This window comes from Syzygium oleosum, unplaced genomic scaffold, assembly GCF_021117445.2.
Source record: "Syzygium oleosum isolate NSW1041296 unplaced genomic scaffold, Sole_v2.1 Sole_v2.61, whole genome shotgun sequence".
Lineage (NCBI taxonomy): Eukaryota > Viridiplantae > Streptophyta > Magnoliopsida > Myrtales > Myrtaceae > Syzygium > Syzygium oleosum.
The window spans coordinates 470,420-481,841 of NW_026607545.1; the positions used below are offsets into that span (position 1 = coordinate 470,420).

At 40.2% G+C, this 11,422-nt stretch overlaps 2 pseudogenes; both read left to right on the forward strand.

Moving 5' to 3' along the window:
* The first annotated feature begins 4,801 nt into the window (after nucleotides 1-4,801).
* LOC130137116 (UPF0481 protein At3g47200-like) lies at nucleotides 4,802-7,971 on the forward strand (annotated as a pseudogene).
* Nucleotides 7,972-9,293: 1,322 nt separating this feature from the next.
* Nucleotides 9,294-11,185, forward strand: LOC115668016 (uncharacterized; annotated as a pseudogene).
* The last annotated feature ends 237 nt before the right edge of the window (nucleotides 11,186-11,422 follow it).

Below are 11,422 nucleotides of genomic sequence, written 5' to 3' on the forward strand. Positions count from 1 at the left end.
AGGTTGATGGTATGCTCTCCACTGTTCATAACAAAAAAAAGTAATGGATCATGGTTAGAGTCAAATCATAGGAACATAATTATCGCATGTGCAGTGAACCCAAATGTTTGTAACAAGTAACAGCAGACGACATCAGTGCAATAATGGTGAAATTGCGTTTATCTGAAAAAATGAACTGTATTGCTTGAACCAATAATTTCCCTCAAAGATGAGATTGATGACCAAGTGGCAAGAGGTTCTATACTCCGACCCGAAATTAAGAAGGAAAAATGATAATTAAACTTGTTGAATTTATGTCTCGAATTTGAGCCCGCATTCCTATTTGGCTGATATCGGATGACGGGTTCTCGACAGCACAAATAGAAAAATAAAGATCAATAATAAAAGCAAACCCATACTGACCTAAGTCAGACATATCAGGTAACGTGCATTCGATTGAGGAACGACATGAGACACCAATGGACTCGGTTTCTAGACTACACTACACATAAAATCCGTTCAGGAGATTCAAGATCAATGAAATAGTCTCAAATAAAGCCATTCCTGATCTTAATAGAGATGAGTATGTCACGATTTCTTATTTATAGAAAGAGAGCCTGAGCTGTTAAATCGTCCGCGAAACCAATTGAAGCCGCGGTTGGTGACCAAAATCAGCAAAAGGAGCTTCGGTAAGTGTCGACTACCGAAATAAGAGCCGGCGAGCTTCCCTGCCAAAAAACAGAGTGGAACAAAGGACTATCGACGCGGCGGTGGAACGGCGAACGCCATCAACCAGAAGTGGTTACAACGGCCTGAAATCGATGAAGAAAGCTCGGAAGTGAGAGAAATCAGGGAGATGATATACTGTATCAACTTAGTCTCTAATGATTTTTGCGCTCTCTGTTTCTGTAAATGCTCCCGGTTGATGGCCGGCCGGCCGGCGACGGAGATTCGTCAACGACCAGAGATAGTGGACGGTGAACACCGGCCTCGACTGATGGTCAAGAAACTTCGAGAATGCCACGGATCGAGCGAGAGTTATTCCTTTTGCTCTCCTTTTGAGCTTCAGGGCCAAGATGAATTTCCAATTCAAATAATGGGCCTGGGCCCATGAACCTAGCTTGGAATCTGGCTGAATGGGCTAGTGGGCTGCACGAATTCTATCAGGCCCAAGAAATCAGGTTCGGCCTTTCCAATTTGATCGAATTAGACACCCCCTTTTTTTTTCTTATTTTTATTCTCTCTTTCTTTTTTTCTTCTACTTTTTTTTCACTATTATTATTTCTTCTTTTTAGTAATGCAAGCTTGGTTTATTTGCAAAATTTCACGTGCCAAAAATATTCTATTTAACGAAGATTGCAAAGAACCTCCGAGAATAATTCGGACAAAGAAGCGACGTTAAAGTTTTAGATTATATTTGGTTGTAAAATAATGACTAGGATACGATAAAAAGGATAAAAAAATGTAGGAAATTGTTATAACTTATTTTTTGTTTGGTAAAACATCGGATATTATGTCCGATATCGTTATAAAAATAAAAATAAAAAATATTCAAAAGAATCACTTAATAACTTCATAAAAAAATTTTAAAAAAAATTGGGAGAGGAAATTGTGGGTGGATGACCATATCGAGTTACCGCAACCACGGTGGTTAGAGCGATGGTGGTGCTAGCATTTGTCACAACGGTCGCCTCAAATTACAGCTATTAGTATAACCACACATCACCCAAATACATTCTTATAAAACAAATTATAATCACATATTTAAGTAATATAAGACTATATTAAAATTCCACATTCTGTTTAAAAATTTTTTAGATACTTGTGGTGTTAGTACTCTTGAAAAAATGTCATATACTTAAGATGCAATTCTTTTTTAAATATTACGAATTGTGACTTTTTTGTCTAAGAAAAGGCAAAATGTCATACCAAATTCATTATATACAAAGTTGATTTATTTCACACCAATTTTTAAAACCAGCTACATTGTAAGGTAACTAAGATTTTTTCTTTCTTGCACATATGTCCGTGTTGCACTTCATAGATGTGCTTCTTATAAAGTGTTAATTTCTCTTGGATTTGGATAAACAAGTCATCCGATTCTCAAGATAAAATATGAGGCTAATGATGGTCCGTTATTCTCCAAAAAGCGACGGATCAGTCGAGTAATCATTTTTCTTAACCTTTCTTATTAAAAGACCTGGACTTTTCCATTTTATGCTAATAATTTTATGTAATGGATATGAAAACCTAGCAGAAAAAGTCAGTGTTGCGTGCGTTCTTTTGTTTTTGCCGAACATTGAATTAGAAAAAAACACTGAGTCCCCTCATGACCCCTCCCCACCTAATATGTTACATAATCCCATCATTTTCATTTTACGTAATTGAACTGGCGACGTCAAAATATGGACTAATCATGTTGATATTCATGGTGAAACGTACTGCATGTGAATAAATTTAGATAAATATCCAAAACCGTCCTGAACTTTGCCAAGGTTTGCACAACAGCCCCGAACTTTGAGAAATTATCAAGACTCCATTCGTTTCACGGAAAATAACTTTAAGGAAGACGTTTTTCCGATTTTCCGGCGTTTGGTTCACGGAAAATAAACTAGTCAAGGATTTCTTTATTGCATGGCGAATAAGAAGAGAACTGCTACTAATATAGTTGACATTTACATTCCTGATAATGAGGATGAGGGTGAAAATGATAGAGACTAATCTAGAAGAGGGAGATGAAAATTTGAGCCGTCCTAACTCTTATGGATATGAAGAAGTCAATGACTAAAGAAAACCCAAAACCATCTAATATGACCCCAAATGTGATCATAAAGAAATACAATTTAAAGTAAGGATGCGATTTACCTCACGTGCTTAATTCAAGAAAGTTGTACAACTTTATGCAGTCATAAATGGATTTAACATTGGATGGAAGAGGAGTGAAGCGGAAAAGATGGATGGTAGGTCTATGAGTGGCTGTGAATGGAGAGTTTTTGGTAGTTGGATGTATAGTAAAAAGACTTTCATCATCAAGACTGATGGAAATGAACATACTTGCCCTAGGAGCATGAGAAATAAGAATGCAATTTATGTATGGCTTGCGGAGGAGTTCTTGCTCTCAAATTAGAGCTAACTTGAGGTATACAACATCACAAATGCAAGCGAATGCAATGGAGATTTGACATGGATACTGAATAAGAGGATTTGTTACAGAGCGATTGCTAGAGCTATTGAGATAATCACACATCCATTTATTGAGCAATACAAGTTGCTACACTCTTATGAGGCTGAGTTGATTCGATACATATTGCATTTGATTGGAAGATATAATACGTTCAAGAGATTCTATGCGGGCTTCAAAGAATTGAAAGAGGGTTTTCTAGCAGGCTCTAGGCGAGTAATTGGATTGGATTGGATGGATGCTTTATTAAGATTTCAATTAAAGGGATGTTGCCTTGTGCTACCGGCAGAAATGGAAACACCCGAATATTTCCAATTGCATGGGCTTTGGTTGAAGCTGAGCCTAAAAGAATTTGGACTTGGTTCCTCAAGTTATTACTAAAAAACTTGAAAGCGGGGCAAGGTCCTAGCTAGACCTTCATGAGTGACCAACATAAGGTAAGATTGTGTGCAAGCTTTACTAATAGAAGTATGTTGTTGTTAATAGACAGACTTATTTGCATGTCAAATAACATGTTGCAAGGTCTTCTTAATGCAGTTTCTAAACTCTCTTCGCAAGTAGAGTAGAGGAATTGTGCTCGGCACATTTATGCTAACTAAAAAAACTATAGAAGGGAGAAACAGTTAGGAATTGATGTTGGAGAACTACATATTCAACATATGAGGCCAATTTCAACATAGCAACAAAAGAAATGAAGGAAGAGTCTGTTCATGCATATGAAGACTTCATGAGACAAGTTTAGAACACTTTTGCAAGGCATTTATCAAGTGTGGACAAAACTGCAATTCTATCGAGAACAATTTGAGTGAAACGTTCAACGCATATATATATGTGTGTGTGTGCGCGCGCGCGCTAGGGAATGTCCCATTGTTGATATGTTAGAGGGCATAAGGAAAATATTTACGGTGAGGATGTGTGAGAAAAGCCAATTAATGGTCAATTCAAGAGATGAGATTTGTCCAAGAATCATATTGAAGATTGAGGAGGAAAAAATGAAGTCTAGGTTTTGCATTCCAAGGCTTCCAGATTCGAAATTGAAGAAAATGATGACATGTTTATGGTTGATCTAAATAAAAAAATAGAAAAAAGAAAAAAAAGTGAAGAAGGAAAACATACGAAAAGAAAAACAAAAAATTAATAAAAAAATTCGAAAAAATAGTAAAATATCATTGAAAAATTATCAATATCAACGTCAGTCGCGTCACGTAAGACGCTCGGCATCCACATCAGTGATTTTTAGCCAAAATTGATTAGATGGACTCAATTGGCAAAGCGTAAAAAGGTTTAGGACTCAATTGGCACAATGAAAATGTTTAGGACAGAATTGACAAAAGTGCAATAGGTTCATGACTTTTTGGCTAATTTTTCCTAAGTGCGAGCGCTTGTATTTTTGTTTTTACCATACGTTAAATTAAAATCGAACGCTCTTATGACTCTCGAATCTAATATTTCATATGATTTTATCATTTTAATTTACGTAGTGAAAAGGGTAAGGGTTTATCAGAAGAACAATTAGTGAAGTTGTGAAGATACTGAGTAAGGTATGATGATGAGGAACTAATCGGGGTGCTTGGAACTGCCTATACGTAGAGGTATTCAAATCATTCCTCAGAAAGTATCACTATCATCTAACAAGTTACGATGGTCTCCTTGTGGATTGAAAATATATTGCATGAGCACTTCAAAAGAGCATGGTCGTATCAGAATTCGATTAGGGAGAAGGAGGTAAGAGATTATGTAGTGGCAAATTCGCAATAACCGCGGATCCACTCCTTGACTTAAGAGAGAAAGAAAGTCAATGGGGTCAAGATTCTACATCAACGGCCCACGTAGATATTGTCCTTCGTCCTTGCCATGTCTTGCTAATCATTATCCACACCTAAATAAATTAATTATAAATATGGATAATGCCATATTTATAACCCACCTTAAAAAAAAGTGATTAAAGGAAAGGGCCGGATGAAAACACGACTCTCTAAAACAGAAAAGCATTGTATAAAAACAGAACCGAAATGACATTTATCAATTATTATGCATTCTGAGTGATATCATCATATCCGAGCAATGCTAAATGTGTTAGACTCGATATGTAAAATTTACGGCAAATTTAGTAGATAGAGCATTTATTTCTCCATTTATTACGGTCAACATGATTCATGAATTTTGAAATTCTCGTCTTGTATTGACTAGCTTTTTACGTTCTATTGTCATATGATATAAGTATAATGAAATATAAATTCTTGACAAAGGAAGAAAGTATTTCTTGCATGAGTTATATGAACACGTAAAGAAAATATTTGCGAATTTAATGCTTGATTTGTGCTTCAATAATGCATTTAATAAAGGTTCATCCCTCATAGATCAAGTACAAAAAATTTTTGGAACAAAAAAGAAAAAGGAAAAATATTTGGTATTTGGGCCGTCTCAATCGATTTCACGCTTGCATCTTATCAATTATAGTGAAAGAGAAAGAATCTGAAAAGATTAAAATTCACTCGATAGCTCCGAAGAGAGAGATGTTAGACGTATATAGTGATCTGATATCTAATTCTCGTGCTATCATTTTGGGAAAAGACCACCAAAAATCCCAAACTTTACCACCTGTGACACATTTACCTTGAACTTTTTTTTGTGACACAAAAAATCCCAAACTATGTTATTTGTGACACATTTACCCCATTATACTTTAGTCCATGGGCATTTTCGTCTTTTTTGCTTTTTCTTTTTTTTTTCCCTTTTTTTTTCCTTTCCGGCGAGGGCCACCCTCGCCGGATCTGTCGAGGGCCACCCTCGCTCAAAGCCGGCGAGGGCCACCCTCGCCAGATCCGGCGAGGCCCGCCCTCGCCCGACGCCGGCGAGGGCCACCCTTGCCGGAAAGGAAAAAAAAAGGGAAAAAAAAGAAAAATAAAAAAAGACGAAAATGCCCATGGACTAAAGTACATTGGGGTAAATGTGTCAAAAATAGCATAATTTGGAGTTTTTGGTATCGCAAAAAAAATTTCAAAGTAAATGTGTCACATGTGGCAAAATTTGAGGTTTTTGGTGATTTTTTTCCCTATCATTTGTAACGCTGTTCTTAAGGGGAGTTTGCATGCAAAATGCCGCTATATTCGACGCTCTATTTCTCCCATTAATAAAGCAAATCATTCTGGCCTCTATGAAAATCTAATGAAAAGGCTAAGCGGGGGCAAAACAAAAACATCATCCATTCCGTTTTCTCTGGATGGATGGAAGAATCTCTTCTTTATTCCAAAACCCCGTAGCCATTAAAGTAGCAATTCTGCTTTCTTTTCGTTTCTTTTCTTTTCTTGGGTTGGTACGTAATCACTCTCCAGCTCCGAGAAACTGCGGAATCTCGACTCCCCAAGGAATCAACCTATGGGGGCAACATCGTCCCCGACTATGAGACGAGGCCTCCCGAGTCCGAGTGGGTTGTTTCCATCGATGAGAAGCTCGACCAAGGTCGCCAGGAAAACTTGCCAGGCTCGTGGGCAAAGCTCTCCATTTACCGGTTTCCGCACTATCTCAAGGATGGCAATGATGATGGCAATGACAAAGACTGGGTCCCCCAGATCGTCTCCCTTGGGCCGTACCACCACGGTAAAGATCACCTCCGCCATATGGAGCGGCACAAGTGGCGCTGCCTCCGCCGCATCCTCGAGCGCTCCCATCAGGCAATAGGCCGCTATCTAGACTCGGTGAAGAAGGTCGAGGTCAGAGCTCGTGCCTGCTACGAGGGAAAGATATCCATGAGCTCCGATGAGTTCGTGGAGATGATGGTTCTCGATGGGTGCTTCATGATCGAGCTGCTCCAAGGATTCGACGAGGGGTTCGAGGAACTCGGCTACCCTCGCAATGACCCCGTCTTCTCAATGCGGCGATTGATGCTTGAGATCCAGCGGGACATGATCATGCTCGAGAATCAGATCCCGCTCTTCATACTCGATCGGCTGCTCGGCCTCCAGCTCGGGGCCCCAACCAGAAGGGGCGCGTGGCCAAGCTGGCGATCCAGTTCTTCGACCCTCTGCTGCCGTACAGACTCTTTGACCTCACGGACAACGGCAGAAGATGGAGCTTCGACCCGTTATGCAACTATTGCAGGGTCCATTGCCTCGAAGTGTTCCGGCGGAGCCGCCTGCAATTTGGCCCGAAGCGGTCCAAGACCAAGCGATGGTCGCAGAGCCCGCAACAGCTCATTTTATGCTTGACCAAGCTCCGGGAAGCCGGGATCGAGATCAAAAGGAGAGATGCATACAGTGGGTGGGACATCCAGTTCAAGGACGGGATCTTCCGGATCCCTCCCCTTGAGATCCACGAAGGGACGAGGTCGCTCTTCCTCAACTTGATAGCCTTCGAACAGTCTCAGTTCGATTGCAGCCACGACGTCACCTCGTACGTAATCTTCATGCAAAACTTGATCAACTCCCCCGAGGAAGTCCAGTACCTCAGCAACCGCGGGATCATCGACCACTGCCTTGGGAGCGACGCCGAGGTTGCTGACCTCTTCAACCGGCTTTGCCAAGGTGTGGCCTTCGACATCGAGGACAGTTATCTCTATCGTCTGGCTGTGTATGTGACTATGTACCGCCACCATAAAGAGTGGTCCTTCAGAGGCGCTCTCGCGATAAAGTGGAATTCCTGGAGAGCCATTCTTAATCATTTCCTTCATTGCTGCTTTCGTTTTGCTTGTGCTCATATTCGTACAGGCCCTCTATGCCGTCTATGGCTACTACAGGCCGCGTTCTTGATTTCTCATGTAGTAGTGGAGATTATCTAATACGCAAATGTCGAACTGGATTAATTAAATTAAATTATGTGGGGGCAATTTCTTTTGTTCTTTCTTTTATTTATTATTTTTTTATTATTTTTGGCTAATCCCAATCCTCAGGTCAATCATGGATAAAGGAGGACTATATTTTCCCCCTCTCGCAATTAATAAATCTTAGATTGTGCCTTCGGAGTTTGGAATGACTTTGTGCAGTGCCGCTACAGCTTGAGATCTAATCTCAGGTTGATGGTATCCTCTCCACTGTTCATAACAAAAAAAGTAATAGATCATGGTTAGAGTAAAAAGCATAGGAACATAGTTATCACACGTGCAATGGAACCAAATATTTATAACAAGTAACTGCAGACAACATTAGTGCAATAATGATGGAATTGGGTTTATCTAAATAAAATGAAATGTATTGCCTCGACCAAAAATTTCCCTCGAAGATGACATTGATGACCGAGTGGCAAGAGGTTCTAAACTTTCGACCCAAAATTAAGAAGGAAAAACAATAATTACACCGACCTCAACTTTTCTTTTCTTTTTTTTTTCCTTCTTATAAAAAGGCCTCAACTTTCCCTTTTTGTGGTAGATAATAATTCATTAGATTGAAGATATTGTTGAAATAGCGAGTGCTGCGTGTTTTTTCTTGTGTTTGCCAAATGTTGAAAATCAAAATTGAGCCCTCTCATGACCTGATGCTCACCTGATATTTCATAATCCCATCATTTTCATCATTTCATCTACGTAATTGAACAGATGACAACCAATAATCATAGCTTTATCGCATGTGCGAAATGTTGAATTTTCTATTGGGCATTAAGTCAAATAATACTAATTATTTTTATTTTTATAAGGGTTAATACCACGAAAAATCCTAAATTGGTAAATCCGTGATAAATTTACCTCAACCTAAATTTTTTACTACCAAAAACTCCAAACTTATACACATACGATAAATTTAACCCAAACTAATTTTTTTACCACAAAAAAATCCCAAATTGATATATTTGTGACAAATCTACCCTCCGTTAGTTTCCATTAAATTGGAGTAATACCACGAAAAATCATAAACTGGTACACCTGTGACAAACGGAGAGTAAAACTCCAAACCGGTATACATGTTAACTGTCACGTGTTGTTGGGGCGACGGTGGCCGAATTACTCCACGTACTCCTCCTCCGAAGCTTGTCAACGGTCTCTTCCATGGCGTCTATCTCCTAAAAGAAACGCAGGCCCACCTCCACGCACCCGTCGCTCCTCCATACTGGCTGCTCAGCCGTTGAGTTCGATAACAGTGAAACGTTGTCAATTTTCTATGTGATTGGCAGCTGATTGGGCTCGCCTAGGGACTTTTCTTGGATGCGGAAACGACTGAGGCTTCCGAGAGGCAGAGTTACCATTGGTGTCGGGCAAAGTGACCAGGTTCAGCTGCATCATTTCGCAAAATCTCTTGAAGTTCGGAAAGTGAGGGTTCGCGTGTAGTTTCTCTTGTGGTCGAGCTGTGGCATTCTTCTTTGAGATTTGCTCTATGAATGTTACTGGATTTGTCTTATTATATGGAGAAACGAAGCATCGTGGATTATTTGGTCGGTTTGCCTGTGCTCTATGTCGTCTTGCTGATAGAGAAATGTTGTTTGCGAGCACGTTTGACTGATTTTGGGCTTTTTGGTTGAAAACATGTAATCTCTAAGTCACTAGAGAAATAGAGCGACGTCGAAGAGGATGTCGTCTCTTCCTTTGAGATTTTGTTTGTAACTCTGGTTGGACTCTATAGGGTCAAGAGTTTGATTTACATGGTCGCTTTGAAAAGGGTAGGAGTTGTTTCAGATGCTTCATATGCTGATCCGGCAGCAGCATTGGAGAGTAAGCGCTCAGTAAAAGATGGATTAGGCTGTAATGCTGATAATACCCTGTTGCCTGGAGACAACCCCAGAAGGAAAAGGTCCGTGTATTCTGATGAGACTTTCTTTCCCGGCTTGCTCTGACTTGTTTTGTTCAATTTGCTATTCATCTATATATTGTTTGGTGTTGCTCATCATCATATCTGCTACTACTGTTGATTCTGCGAGCTTTCCAATTTCAAAGAACGTTAGCTTTGGTTCATTTGGGTTAGTTTTTGTCTAGTAGACTAGCATGCTGATATATGTCGGCGTTTTGCGGACAACGAGGTGATATTTCCGTCTCAAGTAGAGGCAGTAATGGAGTAAATGGTAATTAACCTTCTCTAACTTTCTTGAGATAGTAAAACTATTGCTATCTTCATCGACTGATATCTAACTATAGTCATCTGCTGCTGGATTACCGTGACGTGGTGACCTTCGTTTTGGACTCGTGGAAGAACTCATCTTGAAGAACTCTGAGTGATAACGAATATGATCATGTGGACCTCCGTGAGAAACTGTTTAAAACAGTTCACACCCCGGACGCTACACTTGATTCAATGTAGCAGATGCGTGAAAGGAAGGATAATAGTTTCTCGGGTCGAATTCCTCCGTCAAGAAGTGCAAATGATTTGCCTCAGACTGAGCCTCTCAGAAGTTCTTCTCCTTCTTTAGGTTTCCAGAGTTTGAGACGAAGATCCCTGGAAAGGTATGTTGCCAGTTCTAGGGGCGGCCTCTCCCCCGAAAGGAGTCCAGAGGATGTTCATAGAAGGTTGCCAATGAGGACATCGTTGAAGTCAGTTCAATTGCTTATACGCGAAAAGATGTGCTTGATCCTTTCAGGCCTATGAGTAGTGGTGTGCCTCATGTAACGAACTCAACACATCCTTCTACATGCGTGAGGCCTGCAGCAACAGTTCTGGGTCAGTCTTGTCCTCCGACCAATGTTGTGCAGAAAAGCTCAAAATCGGTATGCAGCTTCTAGCCCCTTTTCTATTCACTCTAGTTTACTTTTACTCTGCGAAAGCTTATGTAGAGAGATTATTTGTATCGGGCCAGTTTTTACATGGATAATTGTTTGCTGGTTCTTATTTTTGTGGTATCAGAATGTCGATCGTCTCTGTTTCTTTTAACTTGGCCTGATTGTGGGACCTCGCAGCAGATGACAATGCATCGGTAGTAGGGGAATCTCAAGCCACGGTGCTGCTGCTCCAGAAAGAAGCAGGGTCGCTGAGTCCCAGTGCCGAGGTTCCCCAAGAAAGAACCGGCTCGGATACTGGAAAAAGGAAAAGCATTATGAACCCGGAGGTTGATGCTGCTGCAGCGCCGATTTCTCTGTTTTTAGGGCTGCATTACTTCTTTGCTCCATAAGCTTGAAAACTGCTCGTCGTACTTCCTCTTCCATAAATATTCAGACAACTCTATGTTATGTCCGGAAATTTCTGTAGTTTTAAAGTTCTTAGCAAACTGTCAACTGCGATTTGATAGCCTATATGCATCCCGAGCTTCGTTTTGTATTTAGTTGTCGCGACACTTTCTGAAAAGCAGTTCTATTGCCGCGGTAACCGATTGCGGGTGATTTTTTTATCGCTATGAAAAATTAGATTA